Source organism: Apostichopus japonicus, chromosome 19, assembly GCF_037975245.1.
Source record: "Apostichopus japonicus isolate 1M-3 chromosome 19, ASM3797524v1, whole genome shotgun sequence".
NCBI lineage: Eukaryota > Metazoa > Echinodermata > Holothuroidea > Aspidochirotida > Stichopodidae > Apostichopus > Apostichopus japonicus.
Genome location: NC_092579.1, coordinates 27860810 through 27871900, shown reverse-complemented (window position 1 = coordinate 27871900; position 11091 = coordinate 27860810). Strand labels below are relative to the sequence as shown.

At 39.9% G+C, this 11091-nt stretch overlaps 2 pseudogenes; one reads left to right on the top strand and one right to left on the bottom strand.

The window, feature by feature from the left end:
* The first annotated feature begins 4457 nt into the window (after positions 1-4457).
* Positions 4458-4552, top strand: LOC139960731 (U2 spliceosomal RNA; annotated as a pseudogene).
* A 2132-nt stretch (positions 4553-6684) lies between these two features.
* Positions 6685-6779, bottom strand: LOC139960742 (U2 spliceosomal RNA; annotated as a pseudogene).
* Between the last annotated feature and the right edge of the window lie 4312 nt (positions 6780-11091).

The following is an 11091-nucleotide window of genomic DNA, read 5'->3' as shown; positions in this document are numbered from 1 at the left end:
AAAAAGTAGTCATAGCCTAAGTAAAGCTAGTACTGTATACAGTACATGCTGAACTTGCAGAACCAATATAATTGAAATGATATCTTTTAAGCCACAGGAAATTAGTGGTGAGCGTTTATCAAATTATCAAGAAATATGTTTCTTTTCCCTCAGTTGTTTGCACCGTCCAACTATAAAGAATGAAGGTTGTTATACTAACATGTAAACGTTGTTTAGGTTTTTATTTGATTTTTAACTCAGTTCTATTCCCTCTCGTGTAATTGTTTTGTGAAGGAGCTGTTTTGTGATAGTTTTGGTCCTCTGTTTTTTTCTAAACAATTAATTTGTTAAAAAGATATAAAAATATTGCCCTAGTTTATTGAAACAAATAAAACTCAAAACAGCAACACAACCGTAGATCATAACAATTCCTTGAAATAAACTTTTCTTTCTGGTCCACGTACGAACAGTTCTGAGCCACAGACGTTTGGCGCATATGTTACAAAAGTAAAATTTCTTGAACAATCTGCTTACCTGGTTTTGTAATTCCTCAGGACGAATTATCGCTTGCACTTAACACTGAGACTTATGTACAACATGCGTCCGTCCGCTGAACCTGTTAGACGTCAGTGAAAATTGTAATTCTTTGCAATCTACTCCGTCCGATTCTAGTAATTATATTCCATTTCCATTAACTATACAAATATTCTGAGGCAAGAAATTATCTACTTCGCTGTAACAAAACGTCAGCAACTTATAGACGGTGTAAGTTAGGTTTGGTATTCACTTTTAATCCTATACTTGTAGATGGCACGTTTGCATCAATCTTACTTAGTTACGTATTTTGACTGCCAAACGCTTTAATCGGATTAAAGATATCCTCTGGTGGCTAAAGTTGAATGCTTAACAAAATTGTTGAAAGTTTACGTCTTTAAAGGTGAACCCTATGCATGTCCGCATATAATTTTGTATTGAAAAGAAATGATGTTCAAATTTTGTTGATATTTGTTAATGTATTTCCGGGTAAAGGGGTCACTTTTTTGGTAAAACTTTCTTTAAGAAATCGAACACACAAAATGAGTTATTAGTACATGCAACCTTGCGATTTTTAGAATTAACTTAATTTATGTTCTAAATATGCCACGGAATATTTGCACCATTTGAATTCTAAAACTGTATGTTAGTTCTGGGTGGGGGTGGGACACCCAGACACCCTACATGTATATTTCATCGATCCTATACGGAGTAACATAGGTGTAGAGCCATGTAGTGTCATAAAAAGTCATATCAGTACAATAATTATTTAATTCAACTTAAATGCTCTGAAAATGGTTTTGGACTCACACACCACAACCAATGACATCGCACTTGAATTTGACAATACAAATTAGTAATGCCCGGACTTTCGAGCATGCATATAATGCATTTGGATGAGTAATGGCGAACATACTACAGCTATAGATATGATGGCATGGTAGGCCTAGGTAGTAGTGTATAGACCACAACCGGGGCACAATCGACAAGGGGGACCCCAACCGGGGCATATTCGACAAGGGGGACCCCAACCGGGGCATAATCGGTGACCGGAACTAGGGCAAAATAGACAGTGGGGACCCAGACCGGGGCAAAATGGACAGTGGGGACCCCAACCGCGGCATAATCGACAAGGGGGACCCGAACTAGGGCAAAATGGACATTGGGGACCGGAACTAGGGCAAAATGGACATTGGGGACCCGAACCAGGGCAAAATGGACAGTGGGGACCCAAACTAGGGCATTTCTGGAAAATGAGAACAAAAGCGATGTGTTGTACATTTTTTTTTTATTCGAGTGCACCACAGCATATCTTCACATCAAACAAGAAAATATATTGAACAAAAGGATAAGTCAATAGTGGCTTTAGTGACAATAACAATAGCGACTCGTCCGTTAGGTAGGATATTGATTTCTGTTTGAGGCAAACAATTACTAACCCCTAAGATCATCGTCCGTTAGCTATTTTCGCGCTCAGTACACAATGAAACTCAATGTTCTCCTTTGGGGTCTTAACCTTTCCTTTAGGATATATTTTGTCCGGTACAGTAATGTAGCGGGGGACGAATTTTCCAAAAAATGTAGTACACAATTATATACAAACACACTAGCTACATATGAGAAAAACACTGTATTGAATATTGAAAGGTATCCAACATCAGCACGACACTTTTCTAAACTCGTTTAGAAGTCAAAATAGATTTACCTAAAAGTTTCACTTGATCTGATACTAAAAAACGTTTTGCACCGAACAGTTCATGAAACGTCACTTTGTAAATAATAAAATTAAAAAAAGATAAAAGATGCATCGCTAAACACATTTCATAAAATGTATGTCAATTTAAGAAAACACTTCATTTAAAATAAATAAACACATAAAATCATGCATGATTATGTTTAGAACAACAACTTGGTAAGCACATGAAATAGTGAACATTGAAATGATCAATCGTTAAAGATATGGATTGATAAAATAATATACATCTTGGTCATTACGGTGAACGTCATCGGTAAACCTTCCAACGATATCCGCCATACGTTGTCCACGGTTGTTATTTCTTTCTTCAGATCGATCGTATAGTCACCCACGTCTCTCTGACAACTTACACATCGTTGTCATCGTCCTCCTCATCATCACTTTCGTATTTGTTCTTCAGTCCATGATGTAATATCTTAGACATTTGCTTATTGAGTTCGAGCAAGTGCATCCAAGTCTCCACAGCATCATACGTGCGTTCACCATCCTCGTCATCGTGATCGGCACCACCATCATCCTCACTGCTACTACTGCCAGTACCGTCTGATGTTTCAATCGGCTCATCCGAACTATTTTGTTCATTACTTCCCTCAGTATCCACCAGGTCATCGTCCTCTTCACTGCGGTCATCGGTCGAATCACTTTCACGATGTTTGCATTTCACGCCGACACGACGCGTATTCACATAACGATCTCTATTACCATTCACACTGTCATCCTCGCTTTTAGTTACCATCGCCGCCTTTTGATTACTAGGGTGAATGATGGATTCGTGTCGACGAAGATTGAACTGACGGTTAAATCCTTTATTGCATATTTTACAACGAAATCTCATCTTGATGGTGTGTACTCTTTTGTGTCATTCGACGCAATGAGAGCTATTAAACAAAAATGTGAATGATATACTTTTTGAATATATCAATATGAGCACATGCTCAATTGCTCATCTAAACGACTCTCTTTTGCTCACGATGTGCTCTTTTGCTCTTTGAGTCACTCCTTTTATGCTCGCGCGCTCATCACATGAACCACATCATGCGTTTTTGTTTTGTTGCTAATTCTAATATGAGCACATGCTCAATTGCTCATCTAAACGACTCTTTTTTGCTCACGGTGTGCTCTTTTGCTCTTTGAGTCACTCCTTTTGTGCTCGCGTGCTCATCACATGAACCATATCATGCGTTTTTGTTTTGTTGCTAATTCTAATATGAGCACATGCTCAATTGCTCATCTAAACGACTCTTTTTTTGCTCACGGTGTGCTCTTTTGCTCTTTGAGTCACTCCTTTTGTGCTCGCGTGCTCATCACATGAACCACATCATGCGTTTTTGTTTTGTTGCTAATTCTAATATGAGCACATGCTCAATTGCTCATCTAAACGACTCTTTTTTGCTCACGGTGTGCTCTTTTGCTCTTTGAGTCACTCCTTTTGTGCTCGCGTGCTCATCACATGAACCACATCATGCGTTTTTGTTTTGTTGCTAATTCTAATATGAGCACATGCTCAATTGCTCATCTAAACGACTCTTTTTTGCTCACGGTGTGCTCTTCGAATCACTCATTTTGTGCTCATATTTAAAAAATGATATAATCCACGGTAAAGGTTCCAGTGAAAATAATATCGTATGAATCCACGGAACTTGCTTCGAAGGTCCGACAAAGGGAAGAGAGAAAGTATCCCGGTAAATGAATCCGATTGGTCTATGTGTATCAAGTTTTATGTCGTGTACGTGGCACAGGCGAAAGATCCTCAGGTATGGGACCAATCAAGCCTGCTCGTGCAATGTATCAGCCAAAAACGCATCGACTTGGTTACTTTTCAGCCATGACGCACTTTTCCCGATCAAAAATTTGGCACAAAGTGAGACTGTCCTACCTAACCACTGTTTGTATACCCCAAATACTTTATCAAGTTCTAATGGAGCACCTTCCTCCCCGAAGACTATTTGACCTTCTGCCCCCTTTACCCCTCTTTGAAAACGATCGATCGGGACCATTGTCTGCCAACAGCCTAAGATTCCAACACACACAATGAGGCATTATCGATACTTGGGTGAGACTTAGCATGTATAATGTGCACATATACGCAGTGTATATAGTGTATTTGTATAACACTGTGTGAGCTATAGGCACAACGTATGAGACCATCGTAACCCATGTTTGGATCATCCTTATTTTAGATAACTGGCTCGCTTCTCGGCCTTTTGGCTAAGATCATGTGTAGTATCTGTTCTTTTCGGGAATGGTGATGCACACCTGACGATGATCACACAGTCACAGTCCCGATGCAAGGGGACTGGGGTTAGAAGCGGATCAGTCGTTCAGTAGTTTGGTTTTCGTTCCCAGGTTCTTTCCTGGGCGACTTTTTCTTAAAAAGTATTTTGGATAACTGGCTCTTATTAGCCAGGTAAGTTTTCTTTTCTAACCGCAAAGTTTTGGTTTTCACTCGTTTCCCCATGAAACATTAGTTTGTCTGTAACTTGCTATTCCCCGGAAAAGTCAACACTAACGAGATTTTTCTTTCCTAGAGTTTTCTCAGTACTACGATAGGGCGAGCATACTTTTTTTGATGTCTAAATAACGATGGTAAAATGGAACTAAGATCACCGTTAGGTCTACAATAAATTTACATTTTACTTGAGTCGTATGGTAAAATGGACCTCAAAAACACCTTTTTGTGTACAATAAAGATTGTGCTTGATGATATACACACATCGTACATTTGGATATGGTATTTTTATACGGTCCTAAGTTTAAAATAACGTAGACTATATAAAGATCTATGTATTTGGGTAAATATATATATATATATATAGATATATATATATATATATATAAACAGGTCTATGTTGTAAAGTATCGGAGCCTTTACATGATAGAAGAATATATAACTGAACTAGCCTAAATGTATTAAATTAACCAACCTCTTAAATTACATCAATGCCTAAATGGCCTACCACTATAGTTAAGCCTATACATACGTTAGAAATAAATGAGACGACACAATGCATGTTTAAGGAGAGTGTTGAGTCTGCTCTTTCTGGAATATTTGATAACCCTTTGTAGAGTCGGTTAAAAATTAAAAAAAAAAGTACTGATCAGCTTAAGTCTGACAAGGTCTTCGATGGTTTCTTCTTCCTCCTTAATGTCCTCATCTACCATGGTGAGTTTCCGGGAAAATTTCGGCCAGTGTCTCTATGAAGACATTGTATTCTTTTCCCGTTATCCTCTGCTCCTTCAGGCTCCTGCTCCTCCTCCACATGCCGCAAATACCCAACGGTGGAATACAAATGCAGGCCACCGGGTGATTTACAATTTGCGTTGGTGTTTCAAAACGTTGACAATAAAAGACACAATATGCTCGTGCTAGCCATCTTCGAGGCTATTGCTCAAATGACGTAATCACCACAGAGACATCGTCTTATATAGGGTTCCAAATGTTAATAGCGTTTAGTGTGTACGCCACAGTGTAAGTATAGGTAATGGCTAGTTTCAAAAATACCGCCAAATCATGTAAGCACCGCCTCTTTACACATGCGCAGTACTCACTCGTACGATGTACTTATGCAACTGATGATGTCATCCCTAAAATTGATCTAGGACTTGCAACTTTGTTTTATTTTCCCTTAAATATATAAAACTATCTATGCACCGTTTGACGCTATTGTACGTAGAAACATTTGTACCGCTGGCTATATGTTACACAGTGTAAAAACATCAACGAATGTGAATAGTACACGTATTGAACAAACGGATAATGTAATAATGTTTCCGGTCGCGAAATTCTTAACCGTAACGTGTCTTATAAACAGCGCGAATATAGCAAACGGACGATCATCTTAGGGGCTAGTAATTTTTTGCCTCAAACATCGATATCCTACCTAACGGACGAGTCGCTATTGTTATTGTCACTAAAGTCACTATTGACTTATCCGTTTGTTCAATACGTGTACTATTCACATTATACCATATCCAAATGTACGATGTGTGTATATCATCAAGCACAATCTTTATTGTACACAAAAAGGTGTTTTTGAGGTCCATTTTACCATACGACTCAAGTAAAATGTAAATTTATTGTAGACCTAACGGTGATCTTAGTTCCATTTTACCATCGTTATTTAGATATCAAAAAAAGTATGCTCGCCCTATCGTAGTACTGAGAAAACTCTAGGAAAGAAAAATCTCGTTAGTGTTGACTTTTCCGGGGAATAGCAAGTTACAGACAAACTAATGTTTCATGGGGAAACGAGTGAAAACCAAAACTTTGCGGTTAGAAAAGAAAACTTACCTGGCTAATAAGAGCCAGTTATCCAAAATACTTTTTAAGAAAAAGTCGCCCAGGAAAGAACCTGGGAACGAAAACCAAACTACTGAACGACTGATCCGCTTCTAACCCCAGTCCCCTTACATCGGGACTGTGACTGTGTGATCATCGTCAGGTGTGCATCACCATTCCCGAAAAGAACAGATACTACACATGATCTTAGCCAAAAGGCCGAGAAGCGAGCCAGTTATCTAAAATAAGGATGATCCAAACATGGGTTACGATGGTCTCATACGTTGTGCCTATAGCTCACACAGTGTTATACAAATACACTATATACACTGCGTATATGTGCACATTATACATGCCAAGTCTCACCCAAGTATCGATAATGCCTCATTGTGTGTGTTGGAATCTTAGGCTGTTGGCAGACAATGGTCCCGATCGATCGTTTTCAAAGAGGGGTAAAGGGGGCAGAAGGTCAAATAGTCTTCGGGAGGAAGGTGCTCCATTAGAACTTGATAAAGTATTTGGGGTATACAAACAGTGGTTAGGTAGGACAGTCTCACTTTGTGCCAAATTTTTGATCGGGAAAAGTGCGTCATGGCTGAAAAGTAACCAAGTCGATGCGTTTTTGGCTGATACATTGCACGAGCAGGCTTGATTGGTCCCATACCTGAGGATCTTTCGCCTGTGCCACGTACACGACATAAAACTTGATACACATAGACCAATCGGATTCATTTACCGGGATACTTTCTCTCTTCCCTTTGTCGGACCTTCGAAGCAAGTTCCGTGGATTCATACGATATTATTTTCACTGGAACCTTTACCGTGGATTATATCATTTTTTAAATATGAGCACAAAATGAGTGATTCGAAGAGCACACCGTGAGCAAAAAAGAGTCGTTTAGATGAGCAATTGAGCATGTGCTCATATTAGAATTAGCAACAAAACAAAAACGCATGATGTGGTTCATGTGATGAGCACGCGAGCACAAAAGGAGTGACTCAAAGAGCAAAAGAGCACACCGTGAGCAAAAAAGAGTCGTTTAGATGAGCAATTGAGCATGTGCTCATATTAGAATTAGCAACAAAACAAAAACGCATGATGTGGTTCATGTGATGAGCACGCGAGCACAAAAGGAGTGACTCAAAGAGCAAAAGAGCACACCGTGAGCAAAAAAGAGTCGTTTAGATGATCAATTGAGCATGTGCTCATATTAGAATTAGCAACAAAACAAAAACGCATGATGTGGTTCATGTGATGAGCACGCGAGCACAAAAGGAGTGACTCAAAGAGCAAAAGAGCACACCGTGAGCAAAAAAGAGTCGTTTAGATGATCAATTGAGCATGTGCTCATATTAGAATTAGCAACAAAACAAAAACGCATGATATGGTTCATGTGATGAGCACGCGAGCACAAAAGGAGTGACTCAAAGAGCAAAAGAGCACACCGTGAGCAAAAAAGAGTCGTTTAGATGAGCAATTGAGCATGTGCTCATATTAGAATTAGCAACAAAACAAAAACGCATGATGTGGTTCATGTGATGAGCGCGCGAGCATAAAAGGAGTGACTCAAAGAGCAAAAGAGCACATCGTGAGCAAAAGAGAGTCGTTTAGATGAGCAATTGAGCATGTGCTCATATTGATATATTCAAAAAGTATATCATTCACATTTTTGTTTAATAGCTCTCATTGCGTCGAATGACACAAAAGAGTACACACCCTCAAGATGAGATTTCGTTGTAAAATATGCAATAAAGGATTTAACCGTCAGTTCAATCTTCGTCGACACGAATCCATCATTCACCCTAGTAATCAAAAGGCGGCGATGGTAACTAAAAGCGAGGATGACAGTGTGAATGGTAATAGAGATCGTTATGTGAATACGCGTCGTGTCGGCGTGAAATGCAAACATCGTGAAAGTGATTCGACCGATGACCGCAGTGAAGAGGACGATGACCTGGTGGATACTGAGGGAAGTAATGAACAAAATAGTTCGGATGAGCCGATTGAAACATCAGACGGTACTGGCAGTAGTAGCAGTGAGGATGATGGTGGTGCCGATCACGATGACGAGGATGGTGAACGCACGTATGATGCTGTGGAGACTTGGATGCACTTGCTCGAACTCAATAAGCAAATGTCTAAGATATTACAAGGGCGGCGGAACCGGGGGGGGCACAGGGGGCACGTGCCCCCCCACTTTTCCTCAGGATAAAAATGTGCCCTTTTTCTACATAAAAATTGAGGTGTCTTCACTTAGCAAGAGGCCAGGGAACCAGAATGAACACTCGGGAAGGGCTGTTTCCAGCCATCTGAGGGGTTTGTAAAACCAAAAATTTTCTTGTACGCTCCGCGCCAACCGATGGTGGCGCTCCACTTAGATAGTCGTGCATACAACTTCATTAGCAACTAGCATGATTTCACCTCATTTTGTCTCAAAAGAAAACTTGTTCCTTGTTTCCCAATTTGCACATTGGATATTGCAGTGCAGTATGCATATTTTCCTTCGGTGGGGGGGCGTTGATGGAGTGATGTGTATACGCAAATAAGATAATACAATAAGAGTTATAAAGGGTACTAAATATAAGGCCGCATCAGTCCAATCGAATTTCTGCAAAGTGCCCTTTGATATCGGTGCCCCCCCAGATTAAAAGTGCATCCGCCGCCCTTGCATGAGATATTACATCATGGACTGAAGAACAAATACGAAAGTGATGAGGAGGAGGACGATGACAACGATGTGTAAGTTGTCAGAGAGACGTGGGTGACTATACGATCGATCTGAAGAAAGAAATAACAACCGTGGACAACGTATGGCGGATATCGTTGGAAGGTTTACCGATGACGTTCACCGTAATGACCAAGATGTATATTATTTTATCAATCCATATCTTTAACGATTGATCATTTCAATGTTCACTATTTCATGTGCTTACCAAGTTGTTGTTCTAAACATAATCATGCATGATTTTATGTGTTTATTTATTTTAAATGAAGTGTTTTCTTAAATTGACATACATTTTATGAAATGTGTTTAGCGATGCATCTTTTATCTTTTTTTAATTTTATTATTTACAAAGTGACGTTTCATGAACTGTTCGGTGCAAAACGTTTTTTAGTATCAGATCAAGTGAAACTTTTAGGTAAATCTATTTTGACTTTAACGAGTTTAGAAAAGTGTCGTGCTGATGTTGGATACCTTTCAATATTCAATACAGTGTTTTTCTCATATGTAGCTAGTGTGTTTGTATATAATTGTGTACTACATTTTTTGGAAAATTCGTCCCCCGCTACATTACTGTACCGGACAAAATATATCCTAAAGGAAAGGTTAAGACCCCAAAGGAGAACATTGAGTTTCATTGTGTACTGAGCGCGAAAATAGCTAACGGACGATGATCTTAGGGGTTAGTAATTGTTTGCCTCAAACAGAAATCAATATCCTACCTAACGGACGAGTCGCTATTGTTATTGTCACTAAAGCCACTATTGACTTATCCTTTTGTTCAATATATTTTCTTGTTTGATGTGAAGATATGCTGTGGTGCACTCGAATAAAAAAAAAATGTACAACACATCGCTTTTGTTCTCATTTTCCAGAAATGCCCTAGTTTGGGTCCCCACTGTCCATTTTGCCCTGGTTCGGGTCCCCAATGTCCATTTTGCCCTAGTTCCGGTCCCCAATGTCCATTTTGCCCTAGTTCGGGTCCCCCTTGTCGATTATGCCCCGGTTGGGGTCCCCACTGTCCATTTTGCCCCGGTCTGGGTCCCCACTGTCTATTTTGCCCTAGTTCCGGTCACCGATTATGCCCCGGTTGGGGTCCCCCTTGTCGATTATGCCCCGGTTGGGGTCCCCCTTGTCGATTGTGCCCCGGTTGTGGTCTATACACTACTCTAGGTACCGTATATCTCGCTGAAATTCTCTCTTTCAGTCGAATATTTACATTTTATAATTTTTATAATTTTCCTCTTTTTGGGGGGTGAGGTGGAAGGGGGGGGGGAAATTCAAATTGAAGATTAAAGGCAATTCATGCGTTAATAGATGTATATGTTATATTTTTTACAGCAGTACGGTGGGGATGTTAACACTAACTTCGTAAAATAACTTTGATTAGGAGTAACTTGACACCCCGAGGCAGAGAGGGCGTTGTGGTCAAGTGGTTAAGGCAGTGATCTAAGGATTACAGGTTCGAGCCCTGGCCAGAGCATTACGTTGTGTCCTTGGGCATTGCCTCTCTTCACCCAGGTGTATAAATGGTGACTTGCGAGGTAACTTGTAAATATTGTTGTTTGCGCCGGTTTTGGTTGTGGTGCACTGTGGTGCCCCAGGAGAGATTGATTGAATTGTGCACACTTTGGTGTGTAGGTGAGACAAGTTACCAATGACCAGGGTTAAGTTGTAAAGTCGTGTGAGAGGGCCTTGGCCCTGAACAAGACTGTAAACCTAAAATTATAATAATATATATGTGAGGATAACGGCGTTTCATAAACACCATTGAAGAGTATTATTGCGCAATGATGTACTGCAACCACAGAAGTTCAAAA